The sequence below is a fragment of the Narcine bancroftii genome, chromosome 2 (assembly GCF_036971445.1).
Source record: "Narcine bancroftii isolate sNarBan1 chromosome 2, sNarBan1.hap1, whole genome shotgun sequence".
Taxonomy (NCBI): domain Eukaryota; kingdom Metazoa; phylum Chordata; class Chondrichthyes; order Torpediniformes; family Narcinidae; genus Narcine; species Narcine bancroftii.
Window position 1 is genome coordinate 338,866,645 of NC_091470.1, and position 20,680 is coordinate 338,887,324.

A 20,680-nucleotide genomic window follows, 5' to 3' on the forward strand; every position below is an offset into this window, starting at 1 on the left:
TGCAATTCAGTGCGAATTTTTGTGAGGCCCTTCCAGTCAGTATGGTTGACATGGAAATTACTGGAGATCGCACTTTATTACATCTTTGTAGTGAAGACGTTGGCGGCCCAACTTGATGGAGAGCATCTGGTAGCCCACCATAGAGGACATATTTGGGCAATTGGCTGTCCTCCATACAAATGCAGATGATTGAATAGAGGTCAGTACTTCCAGTCTTCTCCAAGACTTGGATGTTCGTGACTCTGTTGCACCATGAGTAGCCTAGGATGGATCTGAAGCAGCAGAAATTGAATGCATTAAGGTGGTGTTCTTGCTTTCTATATGTGACAGCCATAGAGGAGAGTACTCAGCACGCAGGACTCGTAGACTCGGATCTTCAACTTGGTGGAGAGGTGGCATCAACTGTCCCACATGTGGGAAGGAAGTGTAGGTAGTGGATGCTTTCCCCAGGCGTGTGTCCAATTCTGTGTTGAGTGAGTTCATTTTTGTCATGGTGGAGCCCAAGTAGCAGAATTTCTCTACATTGGCAAGGACTGACCCATTGATGGTAATTGATGGAGTGTTGTGGGTTTGTTGGCTAAAGACAGCCATCTTGCCCAGGCTGATTTTCAGATGAAATTCAGTGCAGGCAGATGCAAATGCATCATACAACACTTGCAGCTCTGGCTGGGAGTGAGCCACAAAGGCAGCATCATCTGCATAGAGCAGTTCTTGAATCATAACTCTTCTGACTTTGGTCTTGGCCCAGAGCCGAGACAAATTAAAAAGTTTAATTGCAGACTTATAAAAAGGAGAAATTGTTGCAAAGAACTAGACAAAAATATTATGAATCAGGGGAGAGAGCCCATAAAGTATTGGCTTGGCCATTAAAAACACAACAGGTTTTTAGAACAATTAATGCTATTCAGAAAGGTTAAAAAATTGCACATAAATCTTAAGATATAAATAAGGCATTTAAGGAGTTTTGTAAGAAATTGTATACATCTGATGTTGATAATTATGATGCTAAAATTGATGATTTTTTAGCTCAACTTCAGTTACCTTTTCTAAATAACCAAGAATGCAAGGAATCAGATTTTCCACTCACATTTAGAGAATATCGAAGCACTTAAAATTATGCCAAATGGGAAATCTCATGGTGAAGATGGATTTACATTGGAATTTTATTAAAAGATTCAATATTTATTTATGCCCTTTTTTGATGGATATTTTTAAACAAGCAATGGAGGTTCACTCTTTATCAGATTCCTTTTCTAATGCTATTATTACAGTTATACCTATGAAAGACTGATATCCATTAAAAACGGAATCCTATAGACCTATTTCATTATTAAATGTTGATTATAAAATTGTAGCAAAGGTTTTAGCAAACAGGTTGGCTAACTATTTACCAAAGTTAATTCATTTAGATCAGGCTGGATTTATTAAGAATTATTATTCTGCAAATAATATTGTAAAATTAATTAGTTTAATTAATATTTCTCAGAAGAAATCCAACTTGCCAATGGTTTTATCATTGGATGCTGAAAAGGCATTTGATAGGTTGGAATGCATTTTTTTTTTATTTAAAGTACTGGAAAAAATTAGGTTTGGACCAATCTTTATTAGTTGGATTAAATCTTTATATAAAAATCCTTTTGCTAGAGTGGTGACAAATGGCCAAGTATCATCATCTTTTTTATTAGAGAGATCTACTAGACAAGGGTGCTCTTTGTCCTCGGCTACTGAACCTTTAGCACAATTGATAGGACAGGATAGTAGTATTAAGAGTATTAGAGTTAATTCTGAGGAATTTAAGATTAATTTATTTGTTGACAACATTTTGATTTACTTAACAGAACCACCAAATTCATTAAGGTTATTATGTGAGAGATTGAAACAATATGGGCAAATATGCTGATTATCCTTGAGTAGTCTGTTCTTCTCCAAATGCTCATAGATCCTATCATTAAGAATCCTCTCCAATAGTTTGGACACCACTGATGCAAGACTATAATTCTGAGGATTCTCCTTATTACCTTTTTTAAACAGATGGACTACATTTGCCCTTCTCTAATCCTCTGGCACCTCCCGTGCTGCCAAAGAGGACTCAAAAATCATAGCTACTGCCCCAACTATCTCTTCCCTCACTTCCAACTTCCTATGGTATATCACATCCAGCCCCAGGGATTTAACAATCTTGATGTTTTTTAAATATCTTATTTACAATTTTAAATCATATGACATTAGTTACAATATATCGATACAAATATTATATAATTGAATAAACCCCCCCCACCCTCCCTCATCCACCCCACTAACACCCTCCCTCCCTCCCTACTCACCTACAAAGAAATAAAGGTCATCACTAAGAACAACAATAATCAACCTTTTAGCTGCAGAAACCAAGACATCAGCCAGAGCAGATTGGGAGATTAAATTTTAATACAAAAATATTTTAAATATGGCTATATTCTGTAATAACTTAGGCATCTTAGAAATAAATTTATTTGATTCTTCCTTAATAAGCAATAATTATAAAACAGATTGCCTCGGTAATTTTAAACTATGGACTAATTTCTCCAACAAAAAAAATGTAACCTGATAATAACAAAAAAAAAACATTATTAAGAACTTGAAACATCTCCTTCATTCATTTGAAAGATAAAAACTTCCCTGCTTCAAAACAATCTTCAACTTTTTAAATCCCCAATTGATTCCATATTTTCAAAAATAGATTATTAACAGAAAAAGGAAACAGTTTATTCTGATATAAAGGCATTTTCACTGAAATTGTTCCCTTCCCACCTATCGGATAATCAATTTTATTCCATATTTCAATTAAATATTTCAAAATTAGTGGATCTATACCAGTTAACAATTTTGAATTCCACTTATAAATAAATTTGGTCATAAACTTCTCATCAATTTTATCTAACTCTATATTAGCCTAAATAGAAGATTTATTCGCATCAAACATTGCATTAATAAATTTAAATTGTGCAGCTTTATAATAATTCTGAAAATGAGGAAGTCGTAGACCATCTAATTCATATTTCCAAGTTCATTTCTCCAAAGATACCCTATTCATTTTCCCCTTCCATAAAAATTTTCTTACAATTAAATTAAGGTCTTTAAAAAATTTCTGGGGTACTAAACAAGGAATAGATTGAAAAAGATATTTGATCCTCAGAAATATATTCATTTTAATACAATTCACTCTTGTTATTAAAGTAATAGGTAAATCATTCCATCTACTTAAATCATCTTTAATTTTATTAAATAATGGAACATAATATAAATTATACAAATTATCTAAATTTTAATCAATTCTAATGCCTAAATATTTGTTTGGATTATTTGTTCACCTAAATTGAGCTATACATTTACAACAATTATAAACTCCTTCTACTAACAGCATAACTTCACTTTTATCCCAATTAATTTTATAACCAGATATTTCTCCATAATCTTGTAACTTTTTATATAAAGAAACTAAAGAATTTTCAGAATCTGTTATACATCATCTGAAAACAAAATTTATAGTCCTCCTTATTCACTTTAATACCAACATCTTGTCTTACTGATTGTGGCAGTGGTTCAATTGCTAAAACAAATAATGCAAGGGATAAAGGACATCCTTGTCTAGCTGATCATGTTAATGAAAAAGAAGGAGAGAGTTGTCCATTAGTAACTACTTTAGCCATAGGATTCCTATAGAAAGCTTTAATCCAATTGATAAACTTTAATCCAAATTGAAATTTTTGTAAAACTTTAAATAAACAATTCCATTCTAATCTATCAAAAGCCTTTTCTGCATCTAACAATAAAACTAATGCTGGATCCAGTTCTCTCTGAGAACTATGTATTAAACTAATTAATGTAGCTATATTATCAGCAGTGTATCTTTTTTTAATAAATCCAGATTGATCTAAATGGACTAACTCAGGTAAATATTAATTTACTCTATTAGCCAAGACTTTAGCAATAATTTTATAATAATCATTTAATAATGATACAGGTCTATAAGACTCAGGTTTTAATAAATCTTTATCTTTCTTAGGTATTACTGTTATTACGTATTTGAAAAAGATTCAGATAAAGGACAAGATACAGTTGTTTGTTTTAATACTTCCATTAATAAAGGAATTTGTTATACAATTCAGATGTAAATCCATCTTCATCAGGAGATTTCTCATTTTGCATAGAATTTATAGCTTTAGTAACTTCTTTCAATGTAAACGGGGAATCTAAATATTTCTGAGCTTGGCAAATCAAAGATGGTAATTGAAGCTTCTGTAAGAAATCATTAATTTCTTCTTCATTGTTCAATGGTTGAGATGAATTTAACTTGGTATAATACTCTCTAAAAGAATAATTTATATCCTGTGGCTTATAGTAATTTTCAAATTCTTTTTTTAACAGCATTAATAACCTTTGATGCTTGCTCCATTGTCAACTGCCAAGCCAAAACCTTATGTGCTCATTCTCCCAAATCATAATATTTTTGTTTAGTTCTATCATTTAATTTCTCAATCCTATAAGCCTGAATTGAATTATAATGCTTTTTTTTTATTTTATCAATTCTAACCTTTTTTCCCATATGGGCTTTTTGTGTTTTTTTCCAAAATCATAATTTCTTTCTCTAATTTATCTACTTCTTTAAGATAATTTTTCTTAATTTTAGTCGAATAACATTAGTTGACCTTTCAAATAAGTTTTTAATGCATCTCATAAAATAAATTTATTATCAACTGAACTGACACTTATATCTAAATATATTTGTATTTGACTTCTCATAAAATCACAAAATTCTCCATTTCTTAATAATGATGAATTAAATCTTCATCTATAACTGTTTCAATAATATCAGAATTTGAACATGACATCAATAACTGTGAATGATCTGAGCAATTCTAGGTTTATATTGTACATATTCAATCCTTCCTTGTAAATGAGCTGAAATTATGTAAAAATCAATTCTAGAATAAGAATCAAACTGATAAGAATAAATTGAATAATATCTCTCTCTCTCGGATTCAATTTTCTCCAAATATCCACCAGATTTAACTCTTCCATTAATATCAATATTCTTTTAGCCATTTTTGTTTTAACTAAAGATTTTGTAGCTTTATCTAAAATTGGATCTAAATAACAATTAAAATCTCCACAAATTATTATATTTCCATCTACTTGTACCAAATTTTAAAAAAGATTCTTGAATGAATTTTTCATCATCTATATTAGGAGCGTAAATATTCATAAAATTTCAGTATTCTGAATAAATTTGACAATTTACTAATATAAATCTACCAAAAGGGTCAATAGTTGTTAATTGTAATTTTAATTGTATTTTTTTTATTAATTAAAATGGCTACTCCTAGCACTTTAGGATTAAAAGACAAAGCTATAACCTGTCCAACCCATTCCCTTTTCAACTTTTGATGTTCTTTCTCTGTTAAATTAGTTTCCTGTAAAAAAAAAGCAATATCTACTTTCCACTTTTTAATATGAGTTAAAAGTCTTTCCTTTTAATTGTATTATTGAGCCCATTCACATTTAACATTATGTAATTCAAACCTTGCATTACCATATTTTAATTTAAAAATATTAAATTCTCCTCTCCATCCGGGGTCATCCCAGCTCCACAGCCAATTCTCAAAACATGCCATCTCCAAAGACAGAAAGTAAGAAACCCCAAAAGTAAAAAAAAAGAATAAACCCAAAAGCACTGATTAGGTCAGCACTGACTCCCTTAATCATGAGAAGTGGCCCTTGCCATTAGTGGCCCGAGGCCTCGGAAGAGGAAAGCAGAAAAAAAGAACCTGCCTACCCCAGGCTGAATATCAAAATTAAATTTCAATCAGTCAAGTATGAAAAGCTTCTTCGGGGTCTCTATTAACTTGATCATCATCAATTTCAACTTGAACTTCAGTCGGCTGTGCCCCAGATGAAATCTCGCCTTTCAATTTTTCTTTATCTCTTTCGATTTGTTGAGGTACCGAAGTTTGTCTTCTATCTGCTTAATATTGGGCAACAAATTGGCAAAAGCTTCAGACGGTATTATTTCTTATTTTAAGCTTTGTTCTACCTTTGATATATTTACATAGGGCATTCTCATAGGGGTCAATTTCTCTTTTCCAGCATTTTCTGTGGACTGAAAAGACCAGGTCACAGATTAAGGTGATGCAACCTGTATTGTAATTAGTGCATCTTACAGTTCTGTTTGGCTGCGGCAAGTAAGAATTTTGTTATTTCTGAACATTGTACAGGTAGTAAAACCTCAGTTATCTGGAGTTCATGTAACTGGAAGTCTCAAGCCACCAGCAACAAAAAATCATGGAAAATAAATTGGTAAAAAATACAGAAGTTTAACATTGGTGCACCTTCCCATTAGTTCATCAATCGCACAGTACACAAGTATCAAGCAACAGGTTAGTTCACTTATCTGGCACCTACCAATCTCCATCGGTTCTGAATACTGTTAGGTCTGCTTTGTTCGAGAATGAGTGAGTCAGACACCAGACTGAGTCGAAATCAAGGTTCTTTATTACCGGATTGTAACACTTGCAACTAACAGTGTTAGTTGGAGATGGCGCATTCTAACGATATCAGCAAGTGGTGTTTTTTTTATACCCCAGGACACGCACTTAGTAAATTATCATACCATTGCATTGTCCAATGAATAAGCTGTTGCTACCCTTCTCTGTTAGTCTGCTGCACATCATTCTTGTTATTGCCACACTTATCTTAAGCATACAAGGTCACACCTGCATCCTGTTACTCCTTAGTACTGGGTGACTCCTTCTCCGGTCCTAACTCATGATGTTTTTACTTTACAATACCAAGGGTTTTACTGAACTTGTCTATATGATAAACCAAGTTTAAATATTGAAGTTCAATGATGCAAGATGATATGTGTATCCCCACAAAAGTAAAATGAAATGAGTGACTTAAACATTTAAATAATGGACATTGATGCTAGAATATCTGAATAAAGTTATGATGTAAACATAAGCCCCAGAGGTAGTGTGTTACTTTTATGCTCTTGCCAGCAAGTAATGCAGATTCTCATATGAATGTGTCACAGAGAGATATTTTGCAAGGAGATGGTGAGAAAAGGAACTGTCTGTCATCATGTTCTGTTTTCTCTCATTTAGACATAATGACAGTATGATGAGATGAAAATTATGGAATTTAGGTGCATACAAAGACAGAAATTTTTCAATAGGAGGGAATATTTCCCTGTTACAGATTTTCTTGCTGTTTTAAATTAGACATGTGACAGAATAATGTTCATGTATTGATGCATGGCAACACATTCTGATTTATTTACTGTAGAATTCCAAACAGAATTGAATACTGTATGGATCTCCTGGTACAGTCTACACTATTATACTTTTAAACCCCTGCAAGGTGCATGAAAGATGCTAAATAAATGTTTGGATCATGGATTCAGCAATAAAAATCATTGAACTTGTGTTGCATGGTGGAGTTCACAATTCCTTGTTGCTCTGCCACTCCAAATAAGTCTATTACTTTTTTAGTTTATCGCCTGCCAAATCAATTTCACTGTGACAGTGCTATTTTATAGCTTTTGACTGTCAGTGAAATTCTAATAATGTCTAGTGCCATTTTGTGTAAGTAACTATTCAATAAGAGCTTCAAAAGACCTTGAGAATATAAGATATAGGAATAGATGTAGGCCATTTGGTCCATCGAGCTGATCACCATTCCTGCATGAGCTGCATTATCCTACTCAGTCACATTCTCCTGCCTTAATCTTTGATACCCTGAGTAGTCAAATACTTATCAATCTGTATCTTAAATACACCTAACAACCTGGCCTACACAACTGCCCATAGCAGCAAATTCCAGAGATTCAGCACTGTCTCGCAAAAGAAATTCCCCCGCATCTCTGATTTAAATGGGTGCCCTTCAATCTTGTTGTGCCCTCTTTTACTTGGCTCCCCTACCATGGGAAAAAACTTTGCCACATCGACTCTGTCCAGTGTTACAAAGTTCTGTGCTGTGTATTGGCCTATGTATTGTGTGGTTTTACGTTAAAAAGTGTTAATGGGAGTGCAATTTCTGCAAAGTTTTTACAAAATCTACGATAGTAGCCAATCATACCTAGAAATCTCCAAAGAGCTTTCTTACTACTCCTATATCTCTTTCCCAATGGGAGCAGCTGAAAGATGCTGTATGCAGGGTGGACCTCAATGATTTTGAGGTCTCTCTTCAGTCCACGATCCTGATAGATAACATTGATGGGGGGAGGAAGACTCCAGTGATCCTCTCTGCCACTCTTATGGTCCTATGGATTGACCTCTGATCTATTTCTCAGCCGCGAACCTAGTACACTGTGATGTAGACAGCCAAAACACTCTCAAAAGAGCTCTTGTAGAAGTTTGAAATAATGATGGCCAGTAGCCTTCCATTCCAGTCTTCTCAGGTGTGGTGCCTTCCTGACAAGTGAGGAGATGTTGCATGTCCACAATGGGTCACGAGTTAAGTAAACTCCAAGGAACCTGGTGCTCTCCACTCTCTTCATGACAGAGTTGTTAATATGTCATGGAGGGTGGTCATTACTAGTCCTCCTGAAGTCTACAATCATCTCCTTCATCTTGTCCACTTGGAGATTCAGGTTGTTGCTCTCGCAACATATCACAAGATTTTTCACCTCGTCTCTATAGAGCAACTCATAAGGCCAACTACTGTTGTGTTACTTGCAAGCATAATGACACTGTTGGAGTTGGATCTGGCAATGCAGTCGTGGGTCAGTAGCATGAATAAGAGCAGACTGCGCACACAGCCCTGAGGTGCACCAGTGTTCGACGTTCTGCTGCCAACCCGGACAGACTGTGGCCTTTCCAGTAGGAAGTCCAGAATCCAATTACAGAGAGGGGTGTTGAGTCCCAGCTAGGATAGCTTCTTCACCAACCTCTGGGGAATTATTGTAATAAATGCAGAGCAGGCAGGTGTATGAGGTGTTGTTTTCCAGGTGGATCAGGAGAGAATGAAGGGACAAGGCTATAACATCATCTGCGAAATGGCTTCTTCTATAGGTGATTTGAAATTAGTCCAGTGTCTCTCTGGGAGCTGTGCTTTGGTGTGTTCAGTCAACATATGCTCGAAGCATTTCATAACGGTGGATGCCAGTGCCACAGGCTGATAGCTGTTGAGACCTGTTATTGTCTCCTTCTTGGGTTCTGAACTATTGGTGGTTGTCTTGAACCCTGCAGGAACAATGGATTGCTACGGTGAGATGTTAAAGATGTCGGTGAAGACCTCTGTCAATTGGTCCGCACATTCCTTCAGAGCCTAATCAGGTATGTAGTGTGGTCCCACCACCTTGTGTGGGTTCATCTTAGATTGGGTTCTCCTCACCTCAGCCGTGGCTAGACAGGGGAGCCCTTCATCAGGAGGACACAGAGCTTTCTTGGCATCATCCTGTTCTTCTCATCAAATCATGTACAGTCTGTCTGGAAGGGGGGTGTCATTGTCCTTAACTCACAAGGTTGACTTGTGATCCATTATAATCATAATACCTTGCCACATGTACTTCATGTCACCAGTGACATACAGCTGACTGTGGATCTTCTGTGTGAACCCTCACTTTGCTTTCTAGATTGCACCGGAGAGTTCAGCCCTGGCTGATCTTAATACCATCCACACCCTGTCCTGAAGAGAGCATCACGAGCTCAGAGGAGGGCCTGGACCTTTGCATCCAACCATATTTTCTGGTTAGCCCTGGATGTGAAGCATTTGATCTTGGTGACATCCTCAATACCCTTGTTGATGTCACCAGACACTGAAATAAAGATCCCCTTACCTTGACCTCCCTTATAAACTCTGATTCATGACACAATAGCCAATCCAGAATTGCCATTTCCCTATTTGACTCAGCCACAAGCTGCTCTAAGAAGCCATCCTGAAGGCACTTGATACATTCCTTCTCTTGGGGTCCAGTACCAACCAAGTTGTCCCAATCAACCTGCATATGGAAATTCCCTATGACTGTTGTAACATTGCCCTTTTAAGACAAAGGAGGAAAAACCCAACACCCAACCAATTTTCCCTTGCAACTGCTGCAACCGTGTCTGCCTGTCCTGCATCGGACTTGTCAGCCACAAACGAGCCTGCAGCTGACGTGGACATTACCCCTCCATAAATCTTCGTCTGCGAAGCCAAGCCAAAAAAAGAAAAGAAGAGCACTATTGATCAACCACTCGACAGAGAGTTCTGATTAATAGGCTTTAATAACCTTAAGACATCAACACATCTCACATGTTGCTGGCCCAGTTCCAAGGCAGGTAGTGAGGCCGGAGTTTAGACATAACAACCTTTATGGGGATTTCCAAGGAGTAGAGTCACGGGTGCAGGGGACGGGCCAGCCTATACAGTACATTTATATAGACAGTACTAATAAGCTATACAGTGGTTCCACACATATGCCTTCTTTATCTCCCTCTGTAGTTTGCATATGACACCTTTGCTACTGTTTAGAGGCCTATATACAACTTCTATCAGGGTCTTTTTTACCCTCACAGTTTCTTAATTCTACCCTCAGCAATTCTATGTTTACTGACTCAATGTCTCCACGTCTCCTCTCTCCAAAGATTGATTTCCATTTTTAACCAACAGAACCATCCCTTTCCCTCTACCTACCCTCCTGTCCTTCCAATACACTGTGTATCCATGGATATCAAGTTCCTAGTTGTTGTCATCTTTCAACCACAATGTCCAGCTATGTTACTAGATCATCAACCTTATTTCTCATGCTGCGGGCATTTAAATACATGACCTTCAGTGCTGTATTTGCCCTATTGACTGTCTTTCCCTACAATCTTGCTACACTGTTTATCTACTTTTATATCTTCTGCCCTATTCACTGCCCTCTCTTTTCGAGGACCTTTCCTGGGCCCAACACACAAATGTCATCATGAAGAAAGCATGCCAGCATCTCTCCTTTCTCAGGAGTTTGTGGAGGATTGGTATGACATTGAAAACCTTGGCAAACTTCTACAGATATGTAGCAGAAACTGTGCTGACTGCTGCATCACGGTCTGGTATGGGGCACCAATAACTCTCAGCAGAAAGCCCTGGGAAAGGTCATGGACTATGCTCAGTACATCACAGCCAAAATTATCCCCACTATCAAGAAAGTCTCCATGGAACATTGTCATCTGAGTGGAGCAGGAATCATCAAGGATTTTTTGAAGGATTGGTATCGATCCTTGATCCAGGTTCTGGGGTGAGGTCCCAATCAGCAGTTTACTCCCCTGAAGAATGAAGGACTCTTCTTTAACCAATTCCTTTTATTTGATGCACAGGCCTGTGGGAGATCCATCACCTCTGTGGAAGAGCGACTAGCTCTCTGAACATAGACTGATATTAACCAATCTCAAAGCAGTCACCTTCTAGGTGGGAAGCATTGTCCTATCAGCATTAAGCATCTGTATGAGCATCGTATTATGAATGAATCTTGCAGTTATGTCCCCCTGCTCTCGGGTATTTTACAGTTTTTGTCCCACTAATTCCTGTAAATCACATGATTCTAGAGAGAAATGGGACTGATGAAAATTTATCAGCCAGGTGTTGTTATCAGGCAACACACATCCTGCAGCCTCTTGCTAACCTTGTTCAGGGCGAGTGGAATTTCAGCTTGGGTGCCATTGTCAGGCAACACACATTCTGGGCCCCCACTCAATGTCATTGGGCATCTGCACCTATGTTAGCATAGCATTAACAAAGTTGTATTAATTTATGTATTAATATTTTGTTAATTCATTAATTCATGTTTTTTATGTATTTGATGTATCAATCAACATCAATCTAAACTAGATGGGCTCTTACTTCTACATTCCCCCTTTGAGATTTTTACAGTCTCACTCAATACAGTCTCATGCAGCTATGATAAGCATTAAGTGTTAAAAGCAGTCAACCTTCTTCACTTGTAGAGATGTGTCCCATCAAACTCTCCAGGTCAAGGACAGGCCATTACAATAGTTTAATAAGCACATAAATGGGTTAATGGTATCTAAGCTATGAGTCTTAAGATGATATTGTATCTAATGGCATTGGATCAATTACATTCCCATACATGGGCATGGTCTCCTTTTTCCCATCTGTATAATTACACAAGTGGCATGCTCCCTTATGTCTTCATCCTGTTCAATCATCATAACTTCTCCATCAAACATGGTTCCTATCCAACAGGGTAACATGGCTTTCAGCACAGGTCATTTCAATGGTATATCCATTAACAGCAATGCCCAACATTACAACTATGGGGAAAAGGATTTGTACCTGTACTAACATAGCTCCCTAATCCTAAATGATGGTGAGCCATCCTGAGAATGATTTTCCTACATTTTTAGAAGGGCCAAATGCATCTCTAATTGTTCTCAATGCATCAATAAAGTTGGTCATGATATCATCTGAGCCGGAATCAAGGTGGTTGTTGTTGAAAATATGAATAACCTGTCAAATTTAGTGTGATGCAAAGTCCACTCTGCTTTAGAATTGCCATCTCATATTTCAGGAAAGTTAGTCTGTGACATTCTGAGTGATGTTAAAATGTGAAATCCTTTAATAATTTGGTTTGCAAATTCTAACATGGTGGAAGTGATATTATCTATGTGAACAGGTAAGAATGTCACTGAATACCAAGGGAGTAACCCGATTCCCCATTTTCTTCCTAGTGAGATTCTCCAGTGAAATGATTCAATATCAAAGAATTGTGCCATCTTTCTAAGGGTGGCACAGTTAGTGTAGCAGTTAGAGCAACACTATTATAGCACCAGCGATCAGGACTGGATTTTGAACCCTGCACTGTCAGTTCTCCCTGTGTCTGCATAGGTGTTCCCTGCAGTCTCCATTTTCTTCCTACTGTCAATAACATTATGTGTAATTGGGCATCATGGGCTCGTGGGCCGAAATGACCTGTTACTGTGCTGTATGTTTAAATATAAAATGTTAGTTACTATGAAGTCTACTAGACTGCAATACCCTGATCAATTCCTTGGCAGGAACCAGTAAATTTGCTCTCCATAGACTAAGAGTCTCGAATCACCAACTAGCATTCCCCAACCAAGATATATACCATCTATGCGACCCTGATAAGTTTGGTTTACCAGCACCTTTTGTCTTTTTATAAAGAGGCCCACAGTTTGATACCCTTTTTTAGTAGACCTGTGTTGGCAAGTGGGCATGCGTATATGTTAACCACTGACATGGTTACATATACATTGGGGAAATGTACGGGGTGCTTATTGACAAAGAATTAGTCATGTACACCTTTCTCATTATCGTCAGGTTTTATCATGGGCTGGGCTTTGGAGCAGGCAGTATTAATACATGATGTTGCATTTTCAGTGCCATTAATAAATTTCCTTATTCAAGGTGTCTTGCATTGTGTAGCAAGATGATGATTTTCCTCTCTTAGGGTCTTACAGAAGGCTGAGAAAGCTGCTGAGAAAATACCAAAGCCATGAAGCTTAATGTGATAGTGCCCAAGTGCAGCTATGCATGATTCATTACATTCCAGGACCCTTGGTTTCAGTCTAAACAGATTTCCATCATTTTGGGTTCTGGTGAACCATGTGTTGCTTCATTCCTGATGGCTCCCTTCTTTAGCCACCTCATAAATCACCACCAACTATTCTTTTACACATTTTCATTTAAAACAGTGACTTCATTTAAGCATAGTCTCTCATTTCCGCATTTTGCTCAGTGATGCCAAAGGAGAAGAAAGAAAGACAAGTTGCTTCTTCTCCTTTGGTTCCCCAGCTGGTGGGACACTCTGGCAGTGGTTCAGATGAATGCATGGTCCTTTCTCCTTTATCTTAACCACAGTGGGTGTTGATAAGATCACCTGGCTTGCTTTGGCTGTTTCCACTTCCTTTTAAACTTCTTCACACAGACCCAGCCTCCGGGATTCATCTGCAGTTTGGTGCCTCCCACTGCGGGTCCTTGCATCTCCCATACCTGGAAATATTCAGATCTAATGGCCAATGTTAATCCCTTCATGTACTTTCCTAATTCTTCTTACATTTACAATTTTACCTCATTGCCACTGGGCTTAGTTATCAGCATTGACATAAAAGATACAGTGTTAAATGTGTACATCTGTAGTAGACTTCAGCATGGATTTTGTCTGAAGGCTGCACCTAACAATTGGAGTCAGATGACTCGGGCAGTTAGATTTGGAAAAGCTCAAATCGGCAGGAAGCTGATTGTGCAATAGAGATCACAAGATCCAGGGGACTTGTATTTTTGTTTCATAAACTTGTAACACAAATTGTATTAATTCACTTCAACTCAGCAGGCTGGAGTTGGAACTATCAACTGGAGTTCCACTCTGTACATGCAGCAGTGAGTAGGAAATTCACAACTAACTATTTTTTATTTCTACATTGGTGATCCCAACATGATTTGCCATTTCACATACATTTACTGTTTAACTTCATTCTACTGGCTACACAGGAGATGTCTATTTTCATCCATGGATAACATAAAGACAGAGGAAGCGAGTCAGTCGACCACAACTGCATCTGTACCACTCATTGTTGTGGTCAGTTTTCAAACTTTATTGGTCATTTTTAAGGTCAAATTATAACCATGTCCCTTAATTGGTCAATTTGGTGTTTCTCAAGAAGTGGAAATACTATTGACTCCATCTCAGAAGTGAATTTTAACTTTTACCTCATTGATAGCTAGACTGGCAATCTTGGTGAAATGGAAAGACAACACTCCACCTACTTGTATTCAATGATTACAGGAGGTCATGTCCTTCCTAAGTTTAGAAAAAAAAATCAGATATAATGTTAAAGATGTAAGTGTGAATTTTTACAATACGTGGAGTATTATCATAATTTAAAGAATTAGGGTGTTTGGTAAATCCAGAGCAGCATTGTCTGGTTTCTGAATGTTTCCTATGTATATTAGATATGCAGTTAACGTTGTTTAGAGGGAGAGGTTTGATTAATGGGGGAGTCCTTATTTTCCTTTCGTGTTTTCTTTTTTCTTAAGAATTATTTTGACGAAATGGGTTTGATTGAGAAGGGTACACACAATTTATGTATGATTAAGGTATTATTGAGAAGTACAAATTATGTCTTTTCTTGTATTTCAGCCTATGTGTTGGATCAACATGTGTCTCTTTCTTTTATTAAACTCAATAGAGATATTTTTAAAAGAAAAGGAAATATTTAAAAAACAACTCTGAGAAAATCAATCCATATCTGTGTCTGTAGGTGTGCATAAAGGTGTGGAGGTGGAGGTGGGAGTGATGGCTGACTTGTTCCTTTCAGGTTTCACACAATGAAAGAATGTCTGCCATGAAATAACAACTGTACTTGAAGGTTAAAACATTTTCGATACAGAATGAATCATTGCTCTTGCTACATTCTATTCAGCTGAATAGGTAAATAGTTCTCTCCATTTTACAGGAAAGTTAACAGTAGTTAATTGGAAATCTATTTTATGGAAAATGACAATTGGCCAAACAGTGAGAATATGGACGTCGGACAAACTCTTCCACTGTTAACCTTGAATATACACAGTTTTTTTTTCAATTAATAAAATTTTACATTTTTTCTAATCCTATTCAAAATGTTCAGTTATTTTTCAGTCTATCAAAGATAACTGTATTTTCTTTTGGTAAATTGTCAACAAAACCTGAGATAAGGTGCCATTGTGCTGTGTAGCCTAGAACCATATTATCAGGTAGACTTCAGAGTTTCTAAGCCATTAGCACAGTCCGGAATAGAAAAGGAATTTTTTTCTTTAATTTCATTTGTTTTTTTCAGAATGTGCCAAAAGAGAACTAGAGTTGTCTTTGATTCGGAGTGAAATTACCTATTTTTAAAATTATTTTGTTGGCTAGTGGATAAATCCTTAGAGATGTTGATACCGAGGAACTTGAAGTTCTTAACCCTTTCCACTGCTGAGCCCTCGATGAGGACTGGTTCATGTTCTCCTGACTTCCTCCAAAAGTCCACAATTATCTCCTTGGTTTTGATAATGTTGAATGCAAGGTTGTTGGTGTGACACAACTCCATTAGCTGATCTATCTCACTCCTGTTCGCTTCTTCAGTGCTGTTTGTGATTCTGCCAACAACTGTGGAGTCATCCACAAATTTGTAGAGAGCATTGTAATTGTGCCTGGCCACACCATCATGGGTGTATAGTAACTAGAGCTAAGCATGCATCCTTGAGGTGCACCTGTGTTGATAGTGAGGAGGAGTCATGGGTTCAATTCATATTGGCTGTTTTCCTCCAATGAGGTCACATTTCACAAAAAAATATCTCATTTGCCATGCAATAGCTTTGCAAGGGTAGACTTCGTGTCTGCAGTTGGCTTTGCAGAGACCATGGGAAGTGCTTGTGAGAGTTTCACAAGTAGATTTTAAAGAACCAGGATGTTTGAACAGTGTCCAGGCTCAAGAACTATGAAATCTTTTGCTGCTAGTCTGTTGAAGTTTGTTGTCCAAAGAGGAGCCACATGGTTTTTCAAACAGAGAAAACATCCATTGTTTGTGAAAGTATTTTGCTGGTGCTGTAACAGTGGTGAAGACTGCAAGTTGGCAGACCTGCTGCATGACCCCATTTGAAGAGGGGTTTTGAGTTCTGAGTTCAGTCTATTCTAAATCTTTGTAGTCAATTGCAGAGGTTGTGGCTGGTTATTGTGTTTCTCCTGGAATAGGGGGAAAAGAACAACTCCTTGTAGTAACCTGGAAGAAGACATTATCTTTTAGAAAAACCCAAGAGGGGGAAAGTTTCTTTGGTAAGACACCTCAGTTGCTGATTGAAGGAGATCAGTTTGTGTGTCCAATGAACAATGCATATTTCTTTGAAACCTACAAAGACCTTTCTAAGTGGTAACAACTTAAGATAAAGCACTGGAGCCTGGTGAATATAATATCTGTTCAATTCTGTGTACAGTATGGAATATTGCCTGATACCAGTGAACTTGAAGAAGTGAAAAGTGAATGATCGGACAATGAAAAAGAACTTTCCGGAACACATAAAGATTACATTGTAATGGCTGCTACTGCTGGAGAGGTTATGCTCAAAGAAGAGACACACACCTCGGGAGTGAATTCAACACTGGTTTATTAAGCAGCTCTGCTTATAAAGGGCTCAGAAGCCCATCTCTGATGTCATCATGCCAACTGACTGGTGGCATTACGATATGCTTCCTGGGATAGGTTGCTTAGTGTTATCCAGGAAGCGGCCAATCAGTGAGCCCCTCTCATCCCTGAGTGTGGCTACTTCCCTAGCTCCACCCGATTGGCTTCCGCTGGCCAGCTCATTGGAGTGAGGTGCTGCAGCTGCATGCTGCTGAGTCGGGCAATGTCTTTGAAGAGAGTAGCCCATCTCAGCTGGCTGTGAAGGCTGTGGTCTCCTGGTGTCGGGTCGCCGCTTCAGGCATGCACGTTCAGTGACTTGCTACAATATACACGTGTGCTTAGAATTAGAAGGGGGTCAAGTTAGGTTAGGTTAATAGCAATAAGTTAAGCAGTGATATTATTATGTATTAAGAAAATAAAACCAATTTTGTTTAAGGAGCCGTTGTTTTGGTGCATTTCTGTTGCTGCCGGTTTTTGAGTCTTTTGGGCTCGTAACACAAGATTCAATGATCTATAATCAAATTGTGTTCAGGATTATTGATCAGAAAGTGAGAGAGAGAGGTTGCAGTGAGAGACAGAGTTTACTTTGGTGGGTATCGTGAAGATATGCCACAATAGTGAACTAGATCGGCAGCATGCAAAAAAATTTGGTGATAATGTAAAAGCCAGTGAAAATGAAGGCATAGTTGGAGCCACAGTGTCTGGACAAACACATGAACAAAAAAAAATGAGATATAAAAACTAGCAAAAAGATGAAGAGACATTCAATTGTACACCATGCAGCACTAAGCATGCGTCAAAGCAATGCCCGGCTTATAGAAAAGTCTGTAACAAGTGCACAAGTATTAAGCAGGATAAATTTACTGTATCATTGCATACGAATGGAACAAATATTCCTTTCAAGTTGCACAGGGGCAACGGTCAATTTGATCTGTGAGCACAATATCAGGGCAATGAAAATAAAGCCATACAGCCATGCAAATTCTGTACTGCTCAAAGCATATAATGGACTGAGCATTGACATGAAAAGTACATGTAAACTCAAGGTGAACGTTAACGATAAAGAGCACCACCTCAGGTTCACAGTAGTCCCAGATGGACATTATTCACTGCTTGGTGACAAAGCATGTGAAAACTTAAACTTAGGCAAGAGGGTGTATCATATTAACAGTTACCATGCACTGAACAGTGTGGAGGAAATATTGAATACATTTCCAGACATCTTCAAGGGGTTTGGAGTTCTACCCTTCACCTATAAGATACAGTTAAAAGAAGATGCAAAGCCAGTAATTCATGCCCCAAGGCAGGTTCCAGCACCACTAATAAAAACTCAAGTAGGAATTCGACTGAATGACGGTACTATGGGTCATAAAGAAAGTTGAGGAGCCTACAGAATAGGTGAATTCAATGGTGTGCATCAAAAAGAAGAACAGTGACCTGCATGTGTGCATGGACCCAAAAGACTTGAATGTCATATAAAGAAGAAACATCGTCAGATTCCAACCAGGGATAAAATTACAAATGAGATGGCTAGTGCAAAGTTTTTCACTAAATTGGATGCATCCCAAGGCTTCTGGCAAATAAAACTACATGTTGATAACACAAAATACTGTACATTTAATACACTGTTTGGCCGATTCTCCAGTCTGAAATATATTTTCGAATATCTTCAGCTCTGGAAATATTCCACAGGACAATGGAGCACATCATAGAAGCCATAAATTGGCTACATGTGTACATGTATGACATGATCTTATGAGGATTCACACAAAAATAACAGAACAAAAGGCTCATCAAAGTGCTACAATGCATCCAGAGGTATGGATTAAAGTTAAAGAGAGAAAAATGTCAGTTTGGTGTGAAGGAAATCATCTTTCTTGGAGATAAACTGTCAGAGGCATGTGTGGAGCCAAGGAAAGTTGAAAGCAATGTTAGAGATGCCCATACCTACTGACAAAAAATGTATATTGAGAGTACTGAGAATTATCAATTTTATTTGTAAATTCATTCCAAACCTGTCTTCCAAAACGATATACCTAAGGAAGTTGTTGCAGGACAAATGCGAATTCAATGGTCAGACAACTATGAGGAAGAATGGGGATGATTGAAGACCATTCTAACTATAGAACCAGTACTTTTGACATTCTTTGACGCATCCAGAAAGACAAAAAAAATCCACGGATGCTTCAAAAGATGGAATAGATGCTGTACTACTTCTGGCTATTGGAGGTCAGTAGCATATGCATCAAGGACGATGACAGCATTCTAATGTTAATATGCATAGATCAAGAAAGAGTGCCTTGGTCTGGTCTATGGACTCAAGAAATTCCACAGTTATGTGAAAAGTCTACCATTGTTCATGGCAAAGACAGATCTCAAACCATTAATAGCAATAATCAAAAAAAAACTCAGTAAAATGATGCCAAGAATCCAAAGAATGACGATGAAACTACAACGTTATGAATTTGAATTGGTGGACACACCAGGGAAGCTTATTGAGTTAGATGATGCGTTATCCAGGGCAATGATGCAGAGTGAAGCACACAATGAGAGTTCCACAGAGACAGATGTCAATCTGATCACTGAATCTCTTCCCTTATCTGACATGAAATCCAAACAGATCACAGCTGAAACAGAAAAGATCATAGTTCTACAGAAGGTCATCAAGAATCTGAATGAAGGATGGCCTAGAGGTGCATGTCAGCCATACTACAACACCAGAGCTTGAGCTGAGTGTTGGCAATGGGCTTATACTCAGACAGAGCAGAATTATCATTCCTCAATCACTGCAACAAGAGATGCTGAAAAGGCTGAATGAGAGGCACCTGGGAATGGAAAGATGCAAAAGGAGGGCCAGAACTGCTGTTTATTGGCCAGGGATAAATGCTGACATTGATAGGATAGTTTCAAGCTGTGAGATCTGTTTGAAACATAACACAAAGCAGACAAAAGAACCCATGATCATAACTGATGTACCAGCAGAACCATGGCAGAAAGTTGGGACTGATTTGTTCCACATGGATGAAAAGAATTTCTTGCTGGTTATTGATTATCTATCAAACTATCTGAAGATTGCACTGCTTCCTAGTATGTCTGCTGCTTTTGTGATCAAATATATGAAATCGATCTTTGCAAGACACAGAATTCCTCAAATTGTCTAAAATGGCAATGGACCATGCTACAGTTGTAGAGAATTCCAAAACTTTGCAGAAGAGTATAATTTCTGACATGTGACTTCAAGTTCTCTGCATCCACAGTCAAATGTCAAAGCAGAGAAAGGAGTTCACATAATGAAACATTTGCTCAATAAAGCACTAGATAGTGGTTCAGATCCATATCTTGGTCTATTGAGTTACAGAGCTTCACCACTTGAACATAGCATGTCACCCTCTGAGCTTCTGATTGGACAGAAACTGCACACTACGTTTCCCTTCTCTGCACACCCAAAAAAGAACTGAGATGTTGAACAGAAACAAAAGCATCTGCAAGGGAGACAAAAGGCAAACTATGACAAGTCAGTGAGAAGCTTAGGGCCACTGGCACAACATGACTCAGTGAGACTC

At 37.7% G+C, this 20,680-nt stretch overlaps 1 long non-coding RNA gene across 1 annotated transcript in view; it reads left to right on the forward strand.

The window, feature by feature from the left end:
• Positions 1 to 9,228: 9,228 nt before the first annotated feature.
• Positions 9,229 to 20,680, forward strand: part of LOC138752789 (uncharacterized) — a 45,497-nt gene continuing 34,045 nt past the window's right edge. Inside the window, exon 1 of the long non-coding RNA XR_011350933.1 lies at positions 9,229 to 9,311. This is a non-coding gene — a long non-coding RNA (uncharacterized lncRNA). The remainder of the gene's footprint in view (positions 9,312 to 20,680) is intronic.